A 27,896-nucleotide genomic window follows, 5' to 3' on the forward strand; every position below is an offset into this window, starting at 1 on the left:
GAGTCTTCAGCTGTGCAGTGTCTGCTGTTTTCACCCTTGGGTGATTAAAGATCTACTCAACGGCCATTTTGTTCCCTAACGTGGGAACTTTCTTAAGAGGTTGATCTATAATTGGTGGGTTGTAACCTCCTTAAATACCCAATGATTTGAATGTATGTTATTGCCAATTTTTGCAAACACATAAATATATACAATAATAAATTTTCATATTCCTAAAAGACTATAAAAAGTGCATCATAATAATACATAAACATTCAAACCATGAAATCGCTAATTTAACATTTAAAAGCATACATATATATTATACTATATTTTGAGTTAAAATAAATATATAATAATAAATTCAGATACTAAGATGGCCTACCGTACCTAATATTCCCAGGCAGTCTCCTATCCAGGTATTGACCAGGCCTGACCCTGCTTAGCTTCCAAGATCAGACAGGATTGGGTACATTCAGGGAAGTGTGGCAGTAGGCTATATATTTTATATGTTCTATAATGTTAGTCTCTGAACAAATTTTGTTTTTAAAATTATGATTCATCCTCATTATTATGATTTTAATAGTAATAAAGTAAAAAAAAAAAAAAAAAACTATAAAAGCTAAAAACCTACATTATTCATCTTGACCCATGATCGTTCCTATTGTGATAATAATTATTAAATATAAATACAAACTAGGAAGATATATTGTATCTGATAATATCGTATTTTAAAACCATAATAAAACACATTATAATAATTATTAAAATTGATCTAATGTTTAATATCATGACATATTTATAAGTCAAGGTATATGTTAGTGTATTTACAAGTATATAATACCTTAAATTATGACTTCAAGCATTTATATATCCTTATTTACACTATAGAACATTCACACAAAGAATTTTAAATCAAGAATGCCTGAATGTCAAGATCAATATTTAGACCCTCTGGATGTAGGCTTTTAAAGTATATATCCAAAAGGTTTATCTTCTTCTAAGTTTTAATAGTCTATTATGATCAAGTTTATTTGGTGGTATCCATTCTAATATCTTGATCTCTAGCCCTATTGGATTGCTATTGTGTGTTATTCTAAAATGTTCAGACACACTATGATTTTCAAATGCATTTCTATATTTTTCAGCATTTATCTATTGCGATTTTAGAAGATTTGCAGACACTATTGTGATTATTGTTTTTTATAGTTTTTTTAACACTGCCTTTTATAACGACAATCATGTCATATGTATAAATTGGTATTATGTTATCTGATTAAATATCTACATATTTTAACTACCTTTTGATTCCACCTTAAGCTTTTTTAATCCCCATTAAGGGGTTACCTTAGCGCTTCCCTGTTGCATACTTGTATATCTATATCCTAGTCCTTTGAGTTGTACCATTAGCTTAAAGGGACACAGAACCCAATTTTTTTCTTTTGTGATTCAGATAGAGTATGCAATCTTAAGCAACTTTCTAATTTACTCATATTATCACATTTTCTTCATTCTCTTGGTATCTTTAGTTAAAATGCAAGAATTTAAGTTTAGATGCCGGCCCATTTTTGGTGAACAACCTGGGTTGTTCTTGCTGATTGGTGGATATATTCACCCACCAGACACAAGTGCTGTCCAGGGTCCTGAACATTTTTTTTAGCTTAGATGCCCTTCTTTCAAGTACAGATAGGAAGAGAACAAAGAAAAATTGATAATAGGAGTAAATTAGAAAGTTGCTTAAATTGCATGCTCTATCTGAATCACAAAAGAAAACATTTGGGTTCAGTGTCCCTTTAAGAGATATACCACTTTATATGTGTTGACAACACTTTTACATTTCATATCAGTCTGAGTAATGGAATCTCATGAGTACATAGGTATTTCATACTAGGAGGGTTCTCTAAGTATTTTTATCGCTATATTGTGTTTCATGTATCTCATTGTTTCCTTATGCAAGTGCTGCTGTAATACTGTGTCTTATATCTTTAATTGGTTCCCACTTTTGTGAAAATGCTCAATATCTTCATATTCCTTTTTGCTACCTCTTGTCTCTATAACAAACTACTTTATTCAATTACTCCTTCCCCCTCACCACCTGCACTGTTCATTAGCCCATCTCTCTTAAACTCACCTTACTTTTGTACTCATGAACTTTATCTATTCCTAAACACTCTCTCTCCCCCTTGCACCTTGCCTCAAAAACAGGCTCATAACTGCAAATCTGTATCTCATCTCATGTCACTCTCCCTCTTACTTATACTAGTTGCTGGTGACATCTCCCCTAATCCTGGTCCCCAAGAACTTCCTAGCCATGCACATCCATGTGTACCATTCCATAGACTCAGAAACAAAACTCTGGTAACCTTACTCACATTCCTCTTGCATCTAAAGCCACTACCCCTTTCATTGTGCGCTCTGGAACTCTCGCTCTCTTTGCAACAAGCTCACTTCTATACATGACCTCTTTTTTTAAGATTTTTATTGAGGTGAAAGATAAAGTAATACATAGTAACCACATACATAGGCCTCCAGCCAGTGGGGGCAGTTTAGAAAAGTATACATCACTGTTTATACACAGAGCGTTACATCAAAAATAGGAGGCATGTAAACATTACAGAAAATGAGAAACTAATAACCATAAGCAATTCCAAGAAATGTAATGTAATCTAAGTGGTTAATAAACCTGTGAATCAACCTCAGATTTTAAAGTTTCTGGTATATAGGACCCCTTTTTAGGTCCTCACATCTGTATCTTCTTATTAAATTCAATAACATATTGGGTCAAATATAAGCCCTTGTTGCTAGAATGGTACAAAGATAAGTGAATAGAGTATGGGGGGAGGGATTATTGTATAGGGCCCTTTCTGGGTCCTCCAGACTATAAACATATACCTACATCATAGAAAGGTTTATCAACCATAACCATAATGAAGGACTCTTATGTATTTTTTTAAGGGGTCATCGATGGGATCTGTGTCCTTAGCTTAATAAATAAGCTCCAAAAAGGGGGGGCGGAGCCTAGTAATATAGAATATGAGTAAAATCAAATAAACTGATGTCATCAGCCGTATCCAGGCATGATCTAAAATCTGGTATATAATTCTTGCAACATAGAATTTACAATTGGAACTGCAGCTGCAGCTCAAGCATCTATTTAGGACACTAATATCAAAAACCCATCTATAGCTACAGATGGGTATGTTTAGGTGGCAGTTGGGCTAAACATTGCTAAAATGGTTGAACAGTAAACCAGCTCTAATAATCTCTTTGTAGGAGATATGAGGGCCAACATGACTGCCTCTCAAATGTTTGTATATAAAGTAGTACATTTTAACAATCAGCATTTAGGACATCATCTTATAGGGTCTATCAATTACTAACAAACATAACAACAAGAATCTATATATGAGTGCAACTTAAAGTGTTAAGTGGGTATATGTGTCTTAATAAATTGCAGCATAAGGTAGCTAATGACTCCTATTAACTTTGAGTAATGGATGTTCTGATTGTCACGTAGCGTTGTAGGAGGGAATAAGTGATATCCATTAATTATATGATATGGTGGTACAAATATGAATATACAGTGCGACAAATAATCCATAAAAAGGCTATAGGGATAACCTTAGTGGTTGATATATATATATATATATATATATATATATACACAGTCTAGAGCAGGTAAAAATATTCGCATCATAGAGATTCCTCACTTAAAATTGAAATAAGTTCTAGACTGCGCCATCTCGGCCGCTGACAGCGCAGTAACATTATAAACTCCATGAGGGAACGTGGCGTATATATAAAAGTCCTATCAGACACAATATAGACACATATGTACTCCCCTTCCAATGTCATATTGGTATATGGGTATGCAGAATAACGTCTTAGGATCTAGCTGATATTGGACCCCTTAACAAATAAAATTTTAAGTAATAATATGAACATCATAAATAGAAACAGTAAATAAGTAACTGCTAAATGCATAATCATGTAAATAAGTAGATCAGGCAGGCATCACCACTGTAACTTCACATATAATTTTGGAAGAAGGTGTAACATTTAAATATAGGTTAAATTGCCTGGTACACCTTCTTAGATAGGCAAAATAAGAGTGATATTACAAAATCATGATATATAATCTAGTGCGAGGTTAACACCCTATATAGTAAACCCTATCGATATAATGCATAGCTTCAAAAGTAGACCCTTATGCATGCATGCATGTAGAAAAAGCAACAGATAATGAAACATATACACTAAATCGTGTTATAAGCATCAGTGAGAAATATACACAAAGAACATATAAAGTCACTTTTTCTGTTGTCATGGTAGCATACAGGTAGACCAGATTATAGAGATAATGTAATTGGACTATGAGCCCTAAACTTAGGTAATCCTAACTAGTTGGAGCTACCGAGGTAAGTCAGATAGTCTGACTCAAGCTATAAGAAAACCTAACAAATGAGCAATAAACTCTTGCAGACTAAATAAAACAATAAATATAAATTGTAATAAAACCTTGGCTCTCAGCCCTATTCTATAAGATCTAGGGGCAGATATATGTTAACGTTAGACTATAGTATAGCTAGCTATGTAAGTCAAGGATGGGACTTAAATAGGCTCTACACTCGTTGATAATAACATAAAGTATGCCTGCACTGCCTGAGCTCTGAGAAGGGCACAGGGAAAGAGGCTTGCAAAACCATGGGGTCGATCCGATAAAAATCGTCGCCCGCAAAAGCCGGCGACGCCAATATTTACACTGGTTTGGTATCACATATACGGCGTAACCTAGAAGTTACGCCCGTATATTTCTGCCGTCGCCCGTAGTTTTTTGGGCCATAGGCAGGTATACCAAACCAGCGCAGTTTGGTATCCAATATGCAGCGTAAGGACTTACGTGGCGAAAATGGAGAAATCTTACTCCATTTTCACCTCGCCACAAAAAGCAGCCGTAAGAAGCCTTACGCTGACTATTGGAGCCCCGTAACTACCTAAACTAAGTAGAAAAGAAACCTAACACCTAACGCATGCGCAATGTCTAGCTACCTGTCAACCGCGATCCCCCCCCCCCCGAAATCCCTAATAAAGTTATTAACCCCTAAACCGCCGCTCCCGGACCCCGCCGTCATCTACATAAACTAACCCCCTACTGTGAGCCCCTAAAACCGCCACAATCTACCTTATCTATCGCCTAATGTGAACCCCTAAAACCGCCGCCATCTACCTTATCTATCCCCTAATCTGACCCCTTACACCGCCGCCACCTATATAAAAATTATTAACCACTAATCTAATCCCCCTATACCGCCGCCAGCTATATTAATATTATTAACCCCTAATGTAAGCCCCTTACACCGCCGCCATCTATATTAAAATTATTAACCCCTAATTTAATCTACCTACCCCGCCGCCAGCTATATTATCTATATTAACCCTAAGTATATTATAGTTAATATAGGTATTACATTATATATATTAACTATATTAACCCTAATTATATTAGGGTTAATATAGTTAATATAGTTACTATAGTATTTATATTAACTATATTAACTCTATCTAACCCTAACACCCCTAACTAAATTTATATTAAATTAATCTAATTCATATTATAAACTAAAATATTCCTATTTAAATCTAAATACTTACCTATAAAATAAACCCTAAGATAGCTACAATATAATTAATAATTACATTGTAGCTATGTTAGGGTTAATATTTATTTTACAAGTAAATTGTTAATTATTTTAACTAGGTCTAATAGCTATTAAATAGTTATTACCTATTTAATATCTACCTAGTTCAAATAATTACCCAATTACCTGTAAAATAAATCCTAACCTAAGTTACAAATACACCTACACTATCAATAAATTAAATAAACTACAAATATCTATCTAAAAATACAATTAAATTAACTAAACTAAATTACAAAAAAAAACAAACACTAAATTAAAAAGAAATAAAAAAAAGATTACAAGATTTTTAAGCTAATTACACCTATTCTAAGCCCCCTAATGAAATAATAAAGCCCCCCAAAATAAAAAAAATTCCCTGCCCTATTCTAAATTAAAAAAAGTTCAAAGCTCTTTACCTTACCAGCCCTTAAAAGGGCCTTTTGTGGGGCATGCCCCAAAGAATTCAGCTCTTTTGCATTTAAAAACATATACAATACCCCCCCATTACAACCCACCACCCACATACCCCTATTCTAAACCCACCCAAACCCCCCTTAAAAAAGCCTAACACTACCCCCCTGAAGATCTCCCTACCTTGTCTTCACCACACCGGGCCGAACTCCTCATCCGATCCGGGCGATGTCTTCCTCCAAGCGGCAAAGAAGAATTCTTCCTCCGGCGACGTCTTCCTCCAAGCGGCAGCAAAGTCTTCTTCCTTCCGGCAGCATCTTCCATGAAGCGGCATCTTCAATCTTCTTTCTTCGCTCCGCCACCGCGGAGCATCCATCCCGGCCGACGACTGAACGACGAATGAGGTACCTTTAAATGACGTCATCCAAGATGGCGCCCGCCGAATTCCGATTGGCTGATAGGATTCTATCAGCCAATCGGAATTAAGTTAGAAAAATCTGATTGGCTGATTGAATCAGCCAATCAGATTCAAGTTCAATCCGATTGGCTGATTGGTTCAGCCAATCGGATTGAACTTGAACTTTAGGTTAGGATTTATTTTACAGGTAATTGGGTAATTATTTTAACTAGGTAGCTATTAAATAGTTCATAACTATTTAATAGCTATTATACCTAGTTAAAATAATTAACTATTTACCTGTAAAATAAATATAAACCCTAACATAGCTATAATGTAATTATTAATTATATTGTAGCTATCTTAGGGTTTATTTTATAGGTAAGTATTTAGATTTAAATAGGAATATTTTAATTAATAATATTAATATTAGATTTATTTTAATAAGAGTTTAGTTAGGATGTTAGAGTTAGATAGGGTTATTATACTTAATATATATATAATTATAATAACGATATTAACTATATGAACCCTAATATAATTAGGGTTAATATAGTTAATATATATAATATAATAACTATATTAACTATATTAACCCTAATATAATTAGGGTTAATATAGTTAATATAGCTGGCGGCGGTGTAGGGGGATTAGATTAGGGGTTAATACATTTATTATAGGTGGCCGCGGTGTAGGGGGATGTAGATTGTAGGCAAAAGAGCAGTTTACTTTGTGACAAAGCCCCACCAAAAGCCCTTTTAAGGGCTGGCAAAAGAGCTGTTACTTTGTGACAAAGCCCCGCCAAAAGCCCTTTTAAGGGCTGGCAAAAGAGCTGTTACTTTGGGGCATGCCCCGCAAAAAGCCCTTTTAAGGGCTGGCAAAAGAGCTGTTACTTTGGGGCAATGCCACGCAAAAAGCCCTTTTCAGGGCTATTTGTAGGGTTAGACTTAGGTTTAGTGGTAGGGATAGTTTAGTATTTCAGGGATTAAATAATTTAATATAGCTGGCGGCGGGGTAGGGGGGTAGGGGGGTAGGGGGATTAGATTAGGGGTTAATAATTTTAAAATAGCAGCGGGGTAGGGGCTCACTTTAGGGGGTAGGTAAGGTAGATGGCGGCGGTGTTAGGGGCTCACTTTAGGGGGTAGGTAAGGTAGATGGCGGCGGTGTTAGGGGCTCACTATCCCCTCAAAGCCGCTCCCATCCCTCTCTTCTACCCTTATCCCTATACTCACACAAATTTTCAACCTCCCTATCAGCACCGGTATATTTCCCTCATCTCTGAAACATGCACTGGTTACACTTATCCTCAAAAAAAACATCTCTTGAGCCAACCTCCCCAGCCAACTACTGCCCTATTTCCATACTCCCTCTTGCCTCAAAGCTTCTCGAAAAGCTAGTATATGCACGCCTATACCATTTCCTTACATTAAACTCCCTCCTTGACCCACTGCAATCCGGATTTCGTCCCCATAACTCCACAGAGACGTGAAAAAGTTAAGGTTACCAATGACCTACTTACAGAAAAATCAAAAGGCCACTTCTCTCTGCTTATCCTCTTTGATCTGTCCGTAGCCTTTGATACTGTTGACCACCCTCTTTTGCTCCAAACCCTCCAATCCTTCAGTATTTGTGACACAGCCCTCTCATGGTTCTCTTTCTACCTGTCAAACCGTACCTTTAGTGTAGCCTCCTCTGCCCCATCACCACTTTCTGGGGTACCGCAAGGCTCTGTCCCCTTCTCTTTTCAATCTACACATCATCATTAGGTTCCCTAATAAAGTCCCACGGGTTCCAATATCATTTATATGCAGACAACACCCAAATCTATTTCGCTGCACCAGACCTATCTCCTTCCTTGCACACTTGTGTCACTGTCTTTCTCACATCTCTTCCTGGATGTCCTCAAGCTAAATCTCTCCAAAACTGAGCTCCTTATTTTCCCTCCTCCTTCCAAAATCTCCACCCCAACTGTCAACAACTCCATCATTACACCTACCCCGCATGCCTGATGTCTTGGGGTCACAATTGACTCAGATCTTTCTTTCACTCCTCACATTCAGTCCTTGGCTAAATCCTGCCGCTTCCACCTTAAAAACATCTCATAAAATTAGACATTTCCTTACACAAGACACAACTAAGATTTTAACCCACTCTCTTATCCTTTCGCGCCTTGATTACTGCAACTCTGTCCTCTCTGGTCTCCCCAGCTGCCGCCTAGCTCCTTTACAATCCATAATGAATGCATCTGCCAGGCTCATCTTCCTTACACTTCGCTCTTGATCTGCTGCACCTCTCTGCCAATCCCTTCACTGGCTTCCTATTGCCTCTAGGATTAAACACAAAATTCTCACTTTGACATACAAAGCCCTCAACTGCACTGCTCCCACCTATATCTCAGACCTTGTCTACAGATACTCTCCCTCCCATTCCCTTCGCTCTGCTCATGACCTCCTACTCTCCTCCTCTCTTGTTACAGTCCAAAATCCTTTTGTTTGTGATTACTCTTGGGGTATTGTGCTTTACCCTAGGAGCTCAGGTGCTGGAAGATGTTGGACTGTATATTATTATTGTTTCCTTTGTAATGAGTCACTATGGAACAGGATAAAACTATTACAGAGCCTAAGACTTTTGGATATTCTGATATGGAGGCGGCACAAATTACCACCTTGATTCATGGCTCCAGAGATTTTTTTTAAAGTCCACACCGTCCCAATCTATCAGCAAGAAACTTGTTGCTAGTGAATTGCATGCTGTGACCCTAGCCAAATATCATAGGGTAAAACGTATCCGTAGGAGGCTCCGCATGAGTACACGTCCTACCCTGATGAAGGAGAATGTGGAATACTGCAAGAAATTTGAAATTATTTTAAATAAGTGCTCATTCGACCTGATAGTGTTAACTGTTGAATACATTCAAGGTGAAATTGAGAGCCAAAATTAACGCATCAGTGTCTTGAGACAGGAATTTATCATTAGAAGAAATGGAAAAACTTACTTCAACTCTTGATGGGCAGATAAGTGAGCTGAGGAGTGTGATCCAGGACCGTAAGAAGAAAAAGTTTGCCAGGGACGAGGATAGCTATACGTCCGGAACTGTCTATCGTTGGTCTGGAGACTCTCCCGGAAGGCCCGGAGGCATTTCCAGTTTCAGACGCCGTCGGGCGCGTGGAGCGAGTGGACGATCCAGTGTGCAGGGCTCCTCTTCAGAATCCTTGTCGGGGGAATCCGACCAAGAGCCGCCGGCAGATGCCGGGGGGGGGGGGGGCGACGCTACAAGTAATGTAAGAGGAGTTGGAGCTATGAAGAAACCAACTCACATTTTGTATGGCGCCACCAGGTGGCGATATATAGATATTTTTGGCACGTGGCTGGGCGACATTGGAACCCTGGAGAAATTTGTGAGTGATTTGAACTCTGCAACTTAAATTGGTATATAGCGAGGAGAGGGTGGTCTTGTTGGATACCAGGGTATTAAAGGGTACTCATGGTCTTGTAGTTGATCTACATAAGAAAGATACAGACTGTAACACTCTTCAACATTATTCTAGTGCCCACCCCCTTCCTTAATTAGATCTCTCCCTAGGAGCCAACTCTTGCGAGTTATGCGTATTGTATCTGAAACTGGTCCAGTTAAACAGAGGCTTATGGAGATGGGTGATCATTTTAAGGATAGGGGTTAGCCATCTGAATTAATTAATAATAAAATAAAAAAAAGATAATTTTCTAGAAACTCCAAGGCAATCCCTACTTGAACAAATAGATATTGGGGGAAATACAAAGAAAAAAAACAGATAGGCTGGTGTTTGTCAGCCAATATTCCCAATTAAGTAATAACATCCGCATTACTTTTTTACAAATATTGGCATATATTGCAGACATGTAATCCTGATGTTAAGGAATTTAGAAGTTTTTCCAATGCCGGCCTATAGGAGGGGTAGGAATCTCAGGGATGAGCTGGTGCGTGCAGATATTGGTCCTAACAGAAAGATACAAAGCTATATCGGTAAAAAGAATTTTGGCAGCTTTCCTTGTCTTAGCTGCTCCAATTGCAATAGCATTATTAAAGGGCTGTCTTTTTGTCACTCTAGTACAGGAAAGAAATATGAGATTAGAGGCCATTTCACCTGTAATACTGATTTTACTATTATATTAAGTGCCCATGTGGGCTTGGGTATGTGGGGGAGACCACCCCCACTGTCCGCGAGCGCATAAATCAACATAAGAGTAACATTAGGACCAAGAAATAAGATGCACCTGCTGCCAATCATTTTTAATCTGCTGGTCACAACCTGAGCCAACTCAAGTTTCACATTTTAGAACATGTTAAAATTCCTAGGAGATAGGTCTAAAATTCTGAAAGTTAAGGAGACATTTTGGATTAGTAAGCTTGGGACTATGTATCCCAAGGGAATGAATAGAGAGTTTGAACTTTCACTAAGTCTAATGTGTGTATTTATATTTGTAATATATATATATCTATGATGATGATCTGTATTTTGTAATATGAGAAATGTCTTGCCCCCTTTTAGCCTAATGGACATTGTGTTGCTGTAATTAAATATTCTGTTTAGTGAATACAATATATGTAATTGCACCTAGTGTTAGGACTATAGGTAGGTCAGGTGGGTAGGGGGTTTTTAAGGCGTGAGGATCTCAGGTATATTCATACATAATTAAGGACTAGATTCGAAACTTATTTTTTGGTCTGGCTGTTTAAGCTGAATAAATCCATTCTAAGATACTGGTGGTGCTGCTCCTTTTGTTTGTGACTCGTCTCTTGTTACCTCCTCACACTCCCACTTACAGGACCTCTCCAGACTGGCTCCCATCTTGTGGAACTTTCTGCCTCGTTCCACAAGACTCTCCCCTAGCTTTGAAAACTTCAAGAGCTCCCTAAAGACTCTACTGTCCAGGGATGCATACAACCTACATTAACCTTTCTTTATATCGTTTCCTCTCCTCCATTTCTATCCCCTTGAACCCCCTTAGCATGTAAGACTAAGAGCCATGCTATTTGAAGATCACTTTCTTTAGAGCCGACTACAACAGTGCGATCTCTTGGCAGGGCCCTCTACCCATCTGATCCCTATAAATGTTTGCTTGTATTCCGCCTATGTTTATAGCGCTGCAGAATCTGTTGGCCCTCTACAAATAACTGATAATAATATCGTTACTAACCAGTGCAGTATAGCGAATACATTACTATTATAGCGCACATTCCTTCAAACCCTCAGGACAATTCTGTAAGCTCCAGTAGCAATTGGTTCAGTATGGTATGCTGTTTGCACCTTGGAATATATACAATTTGTTATTGCTAATGTGGCTCAGATAGTCATTGTGCTGCTATATAAGTATCATGTTATCCAGGATTGTAAAATTGATACTATATTCTCTCCTATAATTGCACAGCGGATTTGGCAACATAGTTGCAGTTCAGTTTTTTTACTTGCTGTATTATACTTTGCAATTTTGAGAGAACTAATCTAATTATCCAGCTCCTTAAAATGAATGTCAAGTTTGATGAATCAGTGCCGGTTTTTAAAAACCCTATTAAAAACAGGGGCACTTTCATTCATCAAACTTTACATTTCACTCGTTTTGTTAAAATACTTACCTTTTAATCTTGAAAGCCGCTCCAGTGCTTCCCCCGCCCATCGCAAGCCTCTATTTATATGTAAAAAAAATTACGAATCCGGCTTCCTCCAATCACGGTGTTGCCTCAGGCAACGATTCCCCTGGGGGGGGGAAACAGTGATTGGAGGATGCCATATTCATCATTTCTGACGTATGAAGTGACGAGTGGCAGGAGGGGGAGCGGCTTTCAAGATTAAAAGGTATTTTAACAAAACGAGTGAAATGTAAAGTTTGATGAATGAAAGTGCCCCTGTTTTTAATAGGATTTTTAAAAACCGGGCACTGATTCATCAAACTTGACATTCACTTTAATAGAATTTTACAGTGTGGTGCAGTCAATATTAATTCTATTATATGGTACCATGTTCTGAAATATAGATATATTACAGGTCCAGGCAAAGGTACTATAACAATTCCAGTACCATGCTCATTCAACTCTTCGATTCCAGCCCCTCAAAATCTGACAGACTAGAAAAGCACCAGTAGGGTTATGGAAAATAAAAACAACCTATTAAAGAAACAAAGCCACCAGTCAGCTCTGCAGTGCCCCTTGCATCATACCCTTTGCAGCAGAGAATCAACCACTCAAACAACATTACATGAGATCTGGAAGAGGCCTCCCCTCCTTGAGAAACACAAAAAAAAGATGCCACTCCAATGCTTTTGATAAGTGGACCAAGTAGCAGCGACACCCTCACCAAGCTCCCAAGGGAGATCCCAAGTCCGCTAACTGCCAAAGGAAAGCAGGACAAGTAAGCCCAATCTCAGCTGCTGTAGGCACAACCTTTCTAAACAGACTCCAATTAAATAGCAATAAGGCTTCTGCAACAACATTCTCAACTTCAGGAACATGCCTAGCCCTAAACTGAATGTTGTAATCAAGGCAACGGACCAAGAACCTCAGGTACCTGACAAGTGGGGACAAAGCAGACAAACATGTTTATGGCATGGACCACACTCAGATTGTCCGACTAGAACACAACAGAGTGGTCACGCAACTGCTCTGGCCACAATTTCATTGCAACCACAATAGGGAATAGTTCAAAGGAGTGCTAGATTGCAAATCAGATCCGTGGAACACCAGTGCTCAGGCCAGGCACCTGCACAATGCTTATCTCCAAAATGAGTGCCAAACCCACTTGAATCTTTTGCATCAGGGAACAGCTCAAGCTCTGCATTAGACACGACCACATAATGCTAAATCCTCAAAGGTTAAAAACATAATTTATGCTTACCTGATAAATTTATTTCTCTTGTGGTGTATCCAGTCCACGGATCATCCATTACTTGTGGGATATTCTCCTTCCCAACAGGAAGCTGCAAGAGGATCAACCACAGCAGAGCTGTCTATATAGCTCTTCCCCTAACTGCCACTACCAGTCATTCGACTGAAGACAAGCAAGAGAAAGGAGAAACTATAGGGTGCAGTGGTGACTGTAGTTTAAAAATAAAAAACACCTGCCTTAAAATGACAGGGCGGGCCGTGGACTGGATACACCACAAGAGAAATAAATTTATCAGGTAAGCATAAATTATGTTTTCTCTTGTAAGGTGTATCATCCATTACTTGTGGGATACCAATACCAAAGCTATAGGACATGGATGAAGGGAGGGACAAGGCAGGCACTTAAACGGAAGGCACCACTGCCTGCAAGACCTTTCTCCCAAAAATAGCCTCCGAAGAAGCAACAGTATAAAATTTATAGAACTTTGAAAAAGTATGAAGCGAAGACCAAGTCGCCGCCTTACAAATCTGTTCAACAGAAGCCTCATTTTTAAAAGCCCATGTGGAAGCTACCGCTCTAGTAGAATGAGCTGTAATCCTTTCATGAGGCTGCTTGCCAGCAGTCTCATAAGCTAAGCGTATTATACTCCTTAGCCAAAAAGAAAGAGGTTGCCGAAGCCTTTTGGCTTCTCCTCTGTCCAGAGTAGACAACAAACAATGCAGATGTTTGACGAAAATCTTTAGTAGCTTGTAAATAAAACTTTAAAGCACGAACCACGTCAAGATTGTGTAAAAGACGTTCCTTCTTTGAAGAAGGATTAGGACACAGTGACGGTACAACAATCTCCTGATTGATATTTTTATTAGATACCACTTTAGGTAAAAAAACAGGTTTGGTACCCTTGAAGAACCTTAAGAACTAAATTTAAAGGCGGAGCAACAGGTTTAAACACAGGCTTGATTCTGACTAAAGTCTGACAAAACACCTGCACGTCTGGAACCTCAGCCAGACGTTTGTGCAAAAGAATAGAAAGAGCAGAAATCTGTCCTTTTAAGGAACTAGCTGACAAACCCTTCTCCAATCCTTCTTGGAGAAAAGATAATATCCTAGGAATCCTGACCTTACTCCATGAGTAACCCTTGGATTCACACCAATGAAGATATTTACACCATATCTTATGATAGATTTTCCTGGTGACAGGCTTTCGCGCCTGTATTAATGTATCAATGACTGACTCGGAGAAACCACGCTTTGATAAAATCAAGCGTTCAATCTCCAAGCAGTCAGCCGCAGAGAAATTAGATTTGGATGGTTGAAAGGACCCTGAAGTAGAAGGTCCTGCCTCAGAGGCAGAGTCCATGGTGGAAAGGATGACATGTCCACCAGATCTGCATACCAAGTCCTGCGTGGCCACGCAGATGCTATCAAAATTACAGATGCTCTCTCCTGTTTGATCTTGGCAATCAGATGAGGGAACAGAGGAAACGGTGGAAACACATAAGCCAGGTTGAATGACCAAGGCGCTGCTAGAGCATCTTTCAGCGCTGCCTTGGGATCCCTGGACCTGGATCCGTAACAAGGAAGCTTGGCGTTCTGGTGAGACTCCATGAGATCCAGTTCTGGTTTGCCCCAACGTTTAATCAACTGTGCAAACACCTCTGGATGGAGCTCCCACTCCCCCGGATGAAAAGTCTGACGACTTAGAAAATCTGCCAGATCTCTACTCCTGGGATATGGATAGCTGATAGATGGCAAGAGTGAATCTCTGCCCATTGAATTATCTTTGAAACCTCCAACATCGCTAGGGAACTCCTTGTTCCCCCTTGATGGTTGATGTAAGCTACAGTCGTGATGTCGTCCGACTGAAATCTGATGAACCTCACTGCCGCTAGCTGAGGCCAAGCCTGAAGAGCATTGAATATCGCTCTTAGTTCCAGAATGTTTATTGGAAGGAGTGCCTCCTCCTGAGTCCCCGACCCCTGAGCCTTCAGAGAGTTCCAGACTGCACCCCAGCCCAGAAGGCTGGCATCTGTTGTTACTATTGTCCAATCTGGCCTGCGGAAGGTCATACCTTTGGACAGATGGACCCGAGATAGCCACCAGAGAAGAGAATCCCTGGTCTCTTGATCCAGATTTAGTAGAGGGGACAAATCTGTGTAATCCCCATTCCACTGACTGAGCATGCAGAGTTGCAGCGGTCTGAGATGTAGGCGGGCAAACGGAACTATGTCCATTGCCGCTACCATTAAGCCGATTACTTCCATACACTGAGCCACCGAAGGGCGAGAAGTATAATAAAGAACACGGCAGGAATTTAGAAGTTTTGACAACCTGTCCTCTGTCAGGTAAATCCTCATTTCTACAGAATCTATCAGAGTTCCCAGGAAGGAAACTCTTGTGAGAGGGGATAGAGAACTCTTCTTTTCGTTCACTTTCCACCCATGAGACCTCAGGAATGCCAGAACAATGTCTGTATGGGACTTGGCAATTTGGAAATTCGACGCCTGTATCAGAATGTCGTCTAAGTAAGGGGCTACGGCTATGCCCCGCGGCCTTAGGACCGCCAGAAGTGACCCCAGAACCTTCGTAAAGATTCTTGGTACCGTAGCTAACCCAAAGGGAAGAGCCACAAACTGGTAATGCCTGTCTAGGAAGGCGAACCTGAGAAACCGATGATGATCTTTGTGTATCGGAATGTGAAGATAAGCATCCTTTAAGTCCACGGTAGTCATGTATTGACCCTCCTTGATCATAGGTAGGATGGTTCGAATAGTCTCCATCTTGAAAGATGGGACCCTGAGAAATTTGTTTAGGATCTTGAGATCTAAGATTGGTCTGAAGGTTCCCTCTTTCTTGGGAACCACAAAGTGATTTGAATAGAAGCCTTGCCCCTGTTCCTCCTTTGGAACTGGGTGGATCACTCCCATAACTAGGAGGTCTTGAATACAATGTAAGAATGCCTCTCTCTTTATCTGGCCTGCAGATAATTGTGAGAGGTGAAATCTTGAAGTCCAGAAGATATCCCTGGGACACAATTTCCAACGCCCAGGTATCCTGGACATCTCTTGCCCAAGCCTGGGCGAAGAGAGAAAGTCTGCCCCCTACTAGATCCGTTACCGGGTCGGGGGCTGATCTTTCATGCTGTCTTAGAGGCAGCAGCAGGCTTCTTGGCCTGCTTACCTTTGTTCCAGGCCTGGTTAGGTCTCCAGACCGGCTTGGACTGGGCAAAATTTCCCTCTTGTTTTGAATTAGAGGGAGTTGATGCCGCGCTCGTCTTAAAGTTTCGAAAGGCACGAAAATTAGTTTGTTTGGTCCTTAATTTATTAGACCTATCCTGAGGAAGGGCATAACCTTTTCCTCCAGTAATATTAGAAATGATCTCCTTCAGTCCAGGCCCGAATAGGGTCTGCCCCTTGAAGGAAATGTTGAGAAGCTTAGACTTTGAAGTAACGTCAGCTGACCAGGATTTAAGCCATAGCGCCCTACGCGCCTGTATAGCAAAACCTGAGTTCTTAGCCGTTAGTTTGGTTAAATGAACAACGGCGTCAGAAACAAATGAATTGGCTAGCTTAAGCACTTTAAGCTTGTCAAGTATATCATCCAATGGAGTTTCTACCTGTAAGGCCTCTTCCAGAGACTCAAACCAGAAGGCCGCAGCAGCAGTGACCGGGGCAATGCATGCAAGAGGCTGGAGAATAAAACCTTGTTGAATAAACATTTTCTTAAAGGTAACCCTCTAATTTTTTGTCCATTGGATCTAGGAAAGCACAACTGTCCTCGACGGGAATAGTTGTACGCTTAGCTAGGGTAGAAACTGCTCCCTCCACCTTAGGGACCGTTTGCCATAAGTCCCGTGTAAAAAAAACTGATATAAATGTTTTTTAACAGTCACAACAAACTGCCACAGCTCTGCTGTGGCCCTACCTGCTCATACAACGACTTTTGAAGGCACAAAAACCCTTTGTAGAGGTCCTAAGTGTTCAGGGGACTCCTTCAGGGAAGCTGGAAGTCTCAAGCTGCAAAAACTACTGCACGATTTAGGCCTGAAATTAGGCCCCTCCCAACCTGTACTCACAGTGAGAGGGCCTAACAAAACTATCCCTAGGCAAAATCTAGCCAGCCATGTGGAAAAACTGGGCCCCAATAAAGTTTTATCACCAATATGTAGAAAAAAACGTTTAAACACTTCCAGCAAACGTTATCTTATTTTCAGTAATGTGAGAAAGTAATAAGAAGATTACCTTTTACAGCAAGCATGATACTAGTCGTTATTAAATCACTGTAATCAGGCTTACCTTAAATAAATCCGGTATTAACAGCATTTTCTAGCATATTCATTTCTCTAGAAAAATTTAAACTGCACATACCTCATAGCAGGAGACCCTGCACGCCATTCCCCCAGCTGAAGTTACCTCATCTCTTCAGTTATGTGTGAAAACAGCAATGGATCCTAGTTACAACCTGCTAAGATCATCAAAAACCACAGGCAGACTCTTCAACTTTCTGCCTGAGGCTAAAACAGTACAACTCCGGTACCATTTGAAAATAATATACTTTTGATTGAAGATAAACTACATAAATTTACCACATCTCTCTAGCTACTTCCTATCTTGTCGAGAGCTGCAAGAGAATGACTGGTAGTGGCAGTTAGGGGAGGAGCTATATAGACAGCTCTGCTGTGGGTGACCCTCTTGCAGCTTCCTGTTGGGAAGGAGAATATCCCACAAGTAATGGATGATCCGTGGATACACCTTACAAGAGAAAACACATCTCATCGGAATCCCCCTACATGCAAAGATTGTAACTCCCTAAGATGAATAAAGCTAGCTGCAGCAGCCGCATGAAATGCTTCCAGCAACCTGGTTAACTTATCCACAGGTAAGCAACAAAGCTGGGTCATGATGTCTATTTCAATACCCAAGAATGTTAAAGACGTGCAAGGACTCTGGATCTTGTTATCCACTAGTGGCACACTGAACTTTTCCATGAAAATCTGCATCTGCTACCTGCCACGGGAAGACACAGCCCAGTGAAAAAAGTTAGTGTCTTTAGTTATGTTATCTAAACTGAATGCAGACTCATCTTTATCTCCCTTATGACTCAGTCCTTATTTTAAATTTTACAAATGTCTACCACCCATTGTAGTACTTGGCATCTAATTCTCACTTGCTTTTGCCGTACAGACATTTGTTATTAAAAAAAGTTCACCACCACCAGCACCACTGGATTTAAAAACAAAATGATTCTGCACAAGCATTGTGCATATTACTTTTCTCATGCTCTTGAATCCTTTGATGAACATGCTTCTTAACCGTCATTCCTTCAGTAAAGGGATTTGTTTCATAAGGTTTTGAACAGGCCAGAGAAACTGAGCAAAACATAGCTTTGCGTTGATTGTAGTATTTGCCCACTTGCAAATAGTTCCATCTTGACTCTTTATTGCATTTTTAGTACTTGGTCTGTGATGTCTTATTGTGGATGGTATTTGAAAAAACATAATTTATGTAAGAACTTACCTGATAATTTCTTTCATATTGGCAAGAGTCCATGAGCTAGTGACGTATGGATATACAATCCTACCAGGAGGGGCAAAGTTTCCCAAACCTCAAAATGCCTATAAATACACCCCTCACCACACCCACAATTCAGTTTAATGAATAGCCAAGTAGTGGGGTGATAAAGAAAGGAGTAAAAAGCATCAACAAAGGAATTTGGAAATAATTGTGCTTTATACAAAAAAATCATAACCACCATAAAAAGGGTGGGCCTCATGGACTCTTGCAAATATGAAAGAAATTAATTTATCAGGTAAGTTCTTAAATAAATTATGTTTTTTCAAATAACATCCACAATAAGACATCACAGACCAAGTACTAAAAATGCAATAAAGAGTAAAGATGTAATTGGCAAGAGTCTATGAGCTAGTGACGTATGGGATAGCAATACCCAAGATGTGGAACTCCACGCAAGAGTCACTAGAGAAGGAAGGATAAAATAAAAACAGCCATTTTCCGCTGAGAAAAATTAATCCACAACCCAAAGTATAAGTTTATTCTCATAAATAAAAGGAAAAAACTTAAATCATAAGCAGAAGAATCAAACAAACAGCTGCCTGAAAAGCTTTTCTACCAAAAACTGCTTCTGAAGAAGCAAATACATCAAAACGGTAGAATTTAGTAAATGTATGCAAAGAAGACCAAGTTGCTGCTTTGCAAATCTGATCAACTGAAGCTTCATACTTAAAAGCCCATGAAGTGGAGACTGATCTAGTAGAATGAGCTGTGATTCTCTGAGGCAGGGCTTGACCCAACTCCAAATAAGCTTGATGAAACCAAAACTTTAACCACGAAGCCAAGGAAACAGCAGAAGCCTTCTGACCTTTCCTAGAACCAGAAAAGATAACAAATAGACAAGAAGTCTTCCTGAAGTCTTCCTGATCCGGTGACAACCATCAAAGAAGAGAGTCTCTGGTCAATTGATCCAGATTTATCTGAGGAGATAAATTCGCATAGTCCCCATTCCACTGTCCGAGCATGCACAGCTGCAGTGGTCTGAGATGAAAGCGAGCAAATGGAATGATTGCCGCTACCATTAATCCAATTACCTCCATACACTGAGCCACTGATGGCCGAGGAATGGACTGAAGTGCTCGGCAAGTATTAAGAATCTTTGATTTTCTGACCTCCGTCAGAAATATTTTCATGTCTACCGAGTCTATCAGAGATCCCAAGAAGGGAACCCTTGTCCGTGGAACTAGTGAACTCTTTTCTATGTTCACCTTTCAACCGTGAGTTCTCAGGAAGGACAACACTGTCCATGTGAGAGTTTGTCAGATAATAAGTTGACGCCTGAATCAAAATATCATCCAGATAAGGCGCCACTGCTATGCCCCGTGGTCTGAGAACCGCCAGAAGGGACCCTAGAACCTTTGTAAATATCTTGGGTGCTGTGGCCAACCCGAAGGGAAGAGCCACGAACTGAAAATGTTTGTCCAGGAAGGCAAACCTAAGGAACTGATGATGATCCTTGTGAATAGGGATATTAAGGTATGCATCCTTCAAGTCCACGGTAGTCATATATTGACCCTCCTGGATCATTGGTAAAATTGTTTGTATAGTCTCCATCTTGAACGATGGGACTCTGAGAAACTTGTTTAGACACTTGAGATCTAGAATGGGTCTGAAAGTTCGCCCTTTTTTGGGAACCACAAAAAGATTTGAGTAAAACCCCTGCCCCTGTTCCAGCTTTGGAACAGGACAAATTACTCCCATGGTAGAGAGGTCTTTTACACAGCATAAGAACGCCTCTCTTTTTATCTGGTCTACAGACAATCGTGAAAGATGAAATCTCCCTCTTGGGAGAAAATCCTTTAATTCCAGTTGATACCCGTGGGTCACGATTTCCAATGCCCAGAGGTCCTGAACATCTCTTGCCTAAGCCTGAGCAAAGAAAGAAAGTCTGCCCCCTACTAGATCCGGTCCCGGATCGGGGGCCACCCTTTCATGCTGTCTTTGTAGCAGCAGCAGGTTTCTTGGATTGTTTACCTTTTTTGCAAGCCTGGTTGGGTCTCCAGATGGACTTGGATTGAGCAAAATTCCCTTCCTGCTTTGTGGAGGAAGAGGAAGCAGAGGGTACTCCTTTAACATTTCGAAAGGAACGAAAATTATTTTGTTTACTCCTCATCTTAACAGACTTATCCTGAGGTAGGGCATGGCCTTTCCCTCCAGTAATGTCAGAAATTATTTCCTTCAATTCAGGCCCGAATAGGGTCTTACCATTGAAAGGAATAGCTAAAAGCTTAGATTTTGATGACACATCAGCAGACCAAGATTTGAGCCATAACGCTCTACGCGCTAAAATGGCAAATCCTGCATTTTTCGTCGCTAATTTAGCTAGCTTGAGAGCCTTAATTCTATCCAAAATGTCCTCTAATGGGTTCTCAACCTTCAGAGACTCTTCAAGAGCATTAAACCAAAAAGCTGCTGCAGTAGTAACTGGAACAATGCAAGCTGTAGGTTGTAAAAGAAAACCCTGATGAATAAATTTCTTTAGAAGACCCTCTAACTTCTTATCCATAGGGTCTTTGAAAGCCCAACTGTCCTCAATAGGCATAGTTTTACACTTAGCCAGGGTAGATATAGCTCCCTCCACCTTAGGGACCGACTACCAAGAGTCCCGAATGGTGTCTGATATGAGATACATTTTCTTAAAAGTAGGAGGAGGAGAGAACAGTATACCTGGTCTATCCCATTCCTTTTTTATAATTTCCGAAATTCTTTTAGGAACCAGAAAAACATCAGTGTAAATAGGTACCTCTAGATATTTGTCCATCTTACACAATTTCTCTGGTGGTATTACAATAGGGTCACAATCATCCAGAGTCGCTAAAAACCTCCTGAAGTAACAGGCAGAGGTGTTCAAGATTAACATGACGTCCGAATCTGTCTGAGGTAACATATTTCCTGAGTCTGAAAGTTCTCCCTCAGACAGCAATTCCCTGACCCCCAACTTAGAGCACTGTGAGGGTACGTCGGAAATAGCCAATAAAGCATCAGAGGATTCAGTATTCACATTAATACCTGACCTACTGTGTTTACCCTGTAACACTGGTAATTTAGATAATACCTCTGTAAGGGTAGTTGACATAACTGCAGCCATCTCCTGCAGAGTAAAAGAATTAGACGCACTAGAGGTACTTGGTGTCACTTGTGTGGGCGTTACAGGTTGTGACAATTGGGGAGAATTGGATGGCATATCCTGATTCTCTTCAGGCTGAGAATCATCCTTATGCACACTTTCTTTATCTAAAATATGTTTTTTACATTGTAAGGCCCTTTCAGTACAAGAGGTACACAAAGTAAGAGGGTGTTCCACAATGGCTTCTAAACACATAGCGCAATTAGTATCCACAATGTCAGACATGTTGAATGATTTCAACAATTTTTTAAAAAAAAGTGTACTGTGCCTTTAAGAAATAAAAAAGCGCACAATTTTTCCTAAAACTGCCTAAAACATTAAATAACGCAATACAATTAAATATATCTATTCAATTGTGCCAAAAATTATTGCACCCTAAGAGCAAAAAAGTGAATTTAACCTCTAAAAGACATTTATAGCAAAAATATATTATATTTGAGAAAAATGACCCCTGCACCTCGCCACAGCTGTGCTGTGGTGCCTACCTGCCCCCAGGGTACTGCAAAATGACTCGACAACGATCCGGTGAACAGAACACAAGTTTAGGCCCAACCGGAGCTAATGCCTGCTGCCTTCTCAGTCAGAGTAAACTGCGCGTCTGAGCGTGCGAAGATAGGCCCCGCCCATCATGGACGTCGTTCACATTAGACTGCACAACCGCATGGGAAGCGGTTAGCAAATAAAGCCATGTGGTCCCCTTAAAAAACACTACAGTAATAATGCAGCCATACTGAATATTTGTAAGAAAAAACCTTAAGCTGCCTCTCCCAGTGTCCCTTATATTGCTTTCAGCCCAGTACTATGTCAATTAAAGAAATAAACACAGGATTTTCAGTAATACCCTTTGTGTACAGGTCTACTGCTTACCCCTTCCCTTGCAGGGAAAAAATGTCAGCCAGTTCTGATATACCAAGTCTCCTCAGAATTAAAAAAGACTGAACATACCTCAATGCTGCTTGTAGCATGAAACCGTTCTCCACACTGAAGATATCTATTGTACTACCTTCAGAAGCTCTGTGGGAACCAACATGGATCTTAGTTACATCTGCTAAGAAAAGCAATAAAAATTGGGGTGTGTAAGAGAGCGCTAAAAAGCTGAATAGGTTAGGACCACAGTGTCATTTAATTAAACATAAAAATCAGACATAAAAAATTAGACATAAAAAATTACTGTCTTACAATCGTCTAAAAAGCTCATGGATCCATGTGAGAATTTATAACCGGTTAAAGCATATCGGTATACAATAAAAAACAGTTTGTGCAGTGAACAATAAAAACTTTAAAATCAATGGTGTGATTGAGTGTTGCACGTCAAATCTAAGCAGATCAATTAAATACGATCAATGTTCAAAGTAAGAAATAAGTCCAAATACCCACAAGTGGGTGAATTCTAGAAACAAAAATCCAAAGGGATACTATCCATTGAAAAAAAATGTCAGTGTGTTGTGTAAAGTCCCAAGTTGAAAAAAAGATTCTTAGTGTTCCATCAAGTGATTCCAAATAGTAATGGCCGTGATCTGAAAAATGAGCCAAACAATGATCCAAAAAAATAGTCCAAAATGAGTGACCCAAAAATAAATTCAATTAATCAGGGATGTGTAGTAAAAACAATCCAAATGTGGAATAAAAATACGAAAATGTGTAAAAAATGGTGTGGAGGTGAAAATTTAAAAAATCAAAAAGAATGAAAAAACATACACATCAACATTCAAAATAATAGTAAAAACCTGCAAAAAACCCAGAAGAAAACATATAAAGCAACAGCTAAATATATTCAAAGGTATAAGGAAATGTGCACACCAGTAAGTCACCGCGTTTCGGTCTTTAGCAGACCTTTCTCAAGACTCAAGTCTGCTAAAGACCAAAACGCGTCTACTTACTGGTGAGCACATTTCCTTATACCTTTGAGTATATTTAGCTGTTGCTTTATATATGTTTTCTTCTGGGGTTTTTTGCAGGTTTTTGCTATTATTTTGAATGTTGATATGTATGTTTTTTCATTCTTTTTGATTTTTTAAATTTTCACCTCCACACCATTTTTTACACATTTTCGTATTTTTATTCCACATTTGGATTGTTTTTACTACACATCCCTGATTAATTGGAATTATTTTTGGGTCACTCATTTTGGACTATTTTTTTGGATCATTGTTTGGCTCATTTTTCAGATCACAGCCATTACTATTTGGAATCACTTGATGGAACACTAAGAATCCTTTTTTCAACTTGGGACTTTACACACCACACTGACATTTGTTTTCAATGGATATTATCACTTTGGATTTTTGTTTCTAGAATTCACCCACTTGTGGGTATTTGGACTTATTTCTTACTTTGAACATTGATAGTATTTCGTTGATCTGCTTAGATTTCACGTGTAACACTCAATCACACCATTGATTTTAAAGTTTTTATTGTTCACTGCACAAACTGTTTTTATTGTATACCGATATGCTTTAACCGGTTATAAATTCTCACATGGATCCATGAGCTTTTTAGACGATTGTAAGACAGTAATTTTTTATACTTAATTTTTTATGTCTAATTTTTATGTTTAATTAAATGACACTGTGGTCCTAACCTATTCAGCTTTTTTAGCGCTCTCTTACACACCCCAATTTTTATTGCTTTTCTTTTGATAGTCCACTAGGGGACTTTATGTAAGCGAGTTTTAGGAGAAGTACTAGCGCTCAGGTCATTCTCTTTTTTTCTCTTACATCTGCTAAGATCATCAACCTCAGGGCAGAAATCTTCTTCCATATCTCCCTGAGGAAAATAGTACACACCGGTACCATTTAAAATAAAAACAGAAATCATATCAGAAATAGCATCAGGAACTGGAAAAACCTCTGGAAAAACTACAGGAGGTTTATAAACAGAATTTAAATGTTTGCTAGTTTTTAAAACAAGAGGACTAGTTTCCTCCATATCCAATGTAATCAACACTTCTTTTAACAAAGAACGAATATACTCTATTTTAAATAAATAAGTAGATTTCTCAGTGTCAATATCTGAGGGAGGATCTTCTGAACCAGATAGATCCTCATCAGAGAAGGATAATTCAGTATGTTGTTGGTCATTTGAAATTTCATCAACTTTATGAGTTTTAAAAGATCTTTTATGTTTATTAGAACGCGGGATGGCAGACAAAGCCTTCTGAATAGAATCAGCAATAAATTCTTTTAAATTCACAGGTATATCTTGTACATTAGAAGTTGAAGGAACAGCAACAGGCAATGTACTATTACTGATGGACACATTATCTGCATGTAAAAGTTTATCATGACAACTAGTACAAACCACAGCTGGAGATACCCTTCACAAGTTTACAACAAATGCACTTCGCTTCAATCTAGGAGTAAGCGCCTGTAGGGGGCGTGAAACGCGTAAGATGGTTCAAGCATGTTTTTATCCTGCCATGTCTGCATAACCGTTTTACTATTTTTCTATTTATAAATACATTTTTCTATTTTATTATCAAGTTTGGGGACGAGTGCCTGCCGTTTTTTCTATTTCTCTAGCTTTGGTTGAACTGTTATCAGGCAGCAGGGTTCCAACAGTGATTTCTGAGACAGAATTAGATTGAGACATCTTGCAAATGTAAGAGAAAACAACAACATATAAAGCAAAATTATCAATTTCCTTATATGGCAGTTTCAGGAATTGGAAAAAAAATGCAAACAGCATAGCCCTCTGATAGAAAAAAAGGCAAGAGGCATATAGGAATGGGGTTTTAAATAATGAAAATATTTGGCGCCAAGTATGACGCACAACACAAACAGAATTTTTTTGGCACTAACAACATCCGGAAATGACACACTCGCGTCTGAAGACGCAACCTTGTGAAAGGACTCGGCATCAACTAAGACGCCCGTAAGTGACAAATTTGCATCATCGAACGTAACTTGGCGCCAAAAATGACGCAATAAACTTTGGCATTTTGCGTGACCTGCTAATCTCCAATTCTCTTTGTTCCTTAGGGCATAATTCTGATATTTCATCAATAAATTCCATTTGCTTTCCTTGTATTGGTGGAATTTCTTCAGTGGGCACTGCCTCTCCACTTGTCCCAGGCATGCAAATACAGGAACTCATACAGGAGAACTGAACATATCAACAAGTTTGGAAATTTTGAGCATCTGCTTCTAAAGCCTTCTTATATATTTGTCTCAGCTCCACATTTTCGGTTTTGTTTGGAACCATGTCTATAAAAAAAAATTAAAGGGACAGTAAACACCTTGCTATTTTGATATAAGTTTTTTAGGTCTACTTAGTAAAAGAACGGAGCCCCTAGATGAAGTTTTAAGAACTAAATTCAGACTCCATGGAAGAGTAACTGTTTGAACACAGGCATGATCCTGACCAAGGCCTGACAAAAAAAAAATAGTACATCCGGAACCTTGCCAGACATTTGTGTAACACAACAGATAATGCCGAGATTTGACCCTTTAGGGAAACTAGTCACTAAGCCTTCCTCCAAATCGTCTTGGAGAAAATACAACATTCTAGAAATCCCAACTCTACTCCATGAGTAGCCCTTGGATTCCCCAAGGAGATAAGTACGCCATATCTATTGAAAAAAAAATCTTCTTTTTTTTTTTTTTACAGACTTGTTAGCCTGAATCATGGTCACTATGACAGAGTCAGAAAAACCCAGCTTAGACAAAATTAAGCGTTTAATCTCCAAGTAATCAACCAGATCCGCATACCAAATCCCGCGAGGCCAAGCAGGAACAAAGGATCACTGATGTCCTCCCCTGCTTGATCCGAGCAATGACGAAGAAGAAGCGCAAACAGAGGAATTTGGTATGTTAGACTGAAGGTCCAAGGAACCACCACAGCATCTATCAGTTCTACAGCACCTGGTATTCCCAGACGGTCTCCCATCCAAGTACTAACCAGGCCCGACCCTGTTTAGCTTCCAAGATCAGACGAGATCGGGCGCATTCAGGGTGGTGTGGCTGTAGGCCGAATCTCGGGAGCTTGACAATCCGTCGAGATGCCAAGAGACCAAATTCCGGCTAAGCCCACCTGGGAATCAGGCTGGAAAACACTTCCGGATGGAGTTCCCACTCCTCCGGATGAAAAGTCTGCCTGATCAGAAAATCCGCCTCCCAGTTGTCCACCCCTGGGATGTGGTTCGTCGACAGACAACAAGAATGGGCCTCCGCCCCACTGAATTATCTTGGATATCTCTGTCATCGCTCAGGAACTCCTTGTTCCTCCCTGATGATTGATGTAAACCACTGAAGTTATGATGTCCAACTGGAACCTGAACCAAGGCTAACTGAGACCAGACCAGAAGAGCATTGAAGATCTCTCTCAGCTCCAGGATGTTTATAGGAAGAACAGATTCTGACCGAGTCCACACTCCCTGAGCCTATTAGGGAACCCTAGAAGGCTGGCGTCTGTTGACACAATCACCCAAGATGGTCTGCAAAAACAGGATCCCTGTAAAAATTGATACAAAGACAACCATCATTGAAGAGAATCCCCTGTCTCCTGCTCCAAAGTATTAGAGGAGACAAATCCGCATAATCTCCGTTCCATTACCCAAGCATATTTAACTGCAGAAGTCAAAGATGGAACCAAGCAAACGGGATGATATCCATTGCCGCTACCATCAGCCCGATTACCTACATGTCTAAGCCACTGACAGCCGAGGAGTGGACTAAAGAACTAGACAAGGATAAAAAAACCTTTGATTTCCTGACGGCTGTCAGGAAAATCTTCATAGATAAGGATTCTATTATGGTTCCCAAGAAAGTTACCCTTGTATTTGGGACTAAGGAACTCTTATCCCAATTTATCTTCCCACCATGAGATCTCAGAAAGTAAAACGACATTTCCCTGTGGAATCTTGCTAGATGA

At 39.7% G+C, this 27,896-nt stretch overlaps 1 non-coding gene and 1 pseudogene across 1 annotated transcript; both read right to left on the reverse strand.

Moving 5' to 3' along the window:
* Positions 1 to 357: 357 nt before the first annotated feature.
* On the reverse strand, positions 358 to 476 carry LOC128646173 (uncharacterized; annotated as a pseudogene).
* A 26,399-nt stretch (positions 477 to 26,875) lies between these two features.
* On the reverse strand, positions 26,876 to 26,994 carry LOC128646287 (5S ribosomal RNA). Its single transcript, XR_008400249.1, has one exon. It is a non-coding gene; the product is annotated as a 5S ribosomal RNA (ribosomal RNA).
* Positions 26,995 to 27,896: the final 902 nt, after the last annotated feature.

Source organism: Bombina bombina, chromosome 1 (genome assembly GCF_027579735.1).
Source record: "Bombina bombina isolate aBomBom1 chromosome 1, aBomBom1.pri, whole genome shotgun sequence".
Taxonomy (NCBI): Eukaryota; Metazoa; Chordata; class Amphibia; order Anura; family Bombinatoridae; genus Bombina; species Bombina bombina.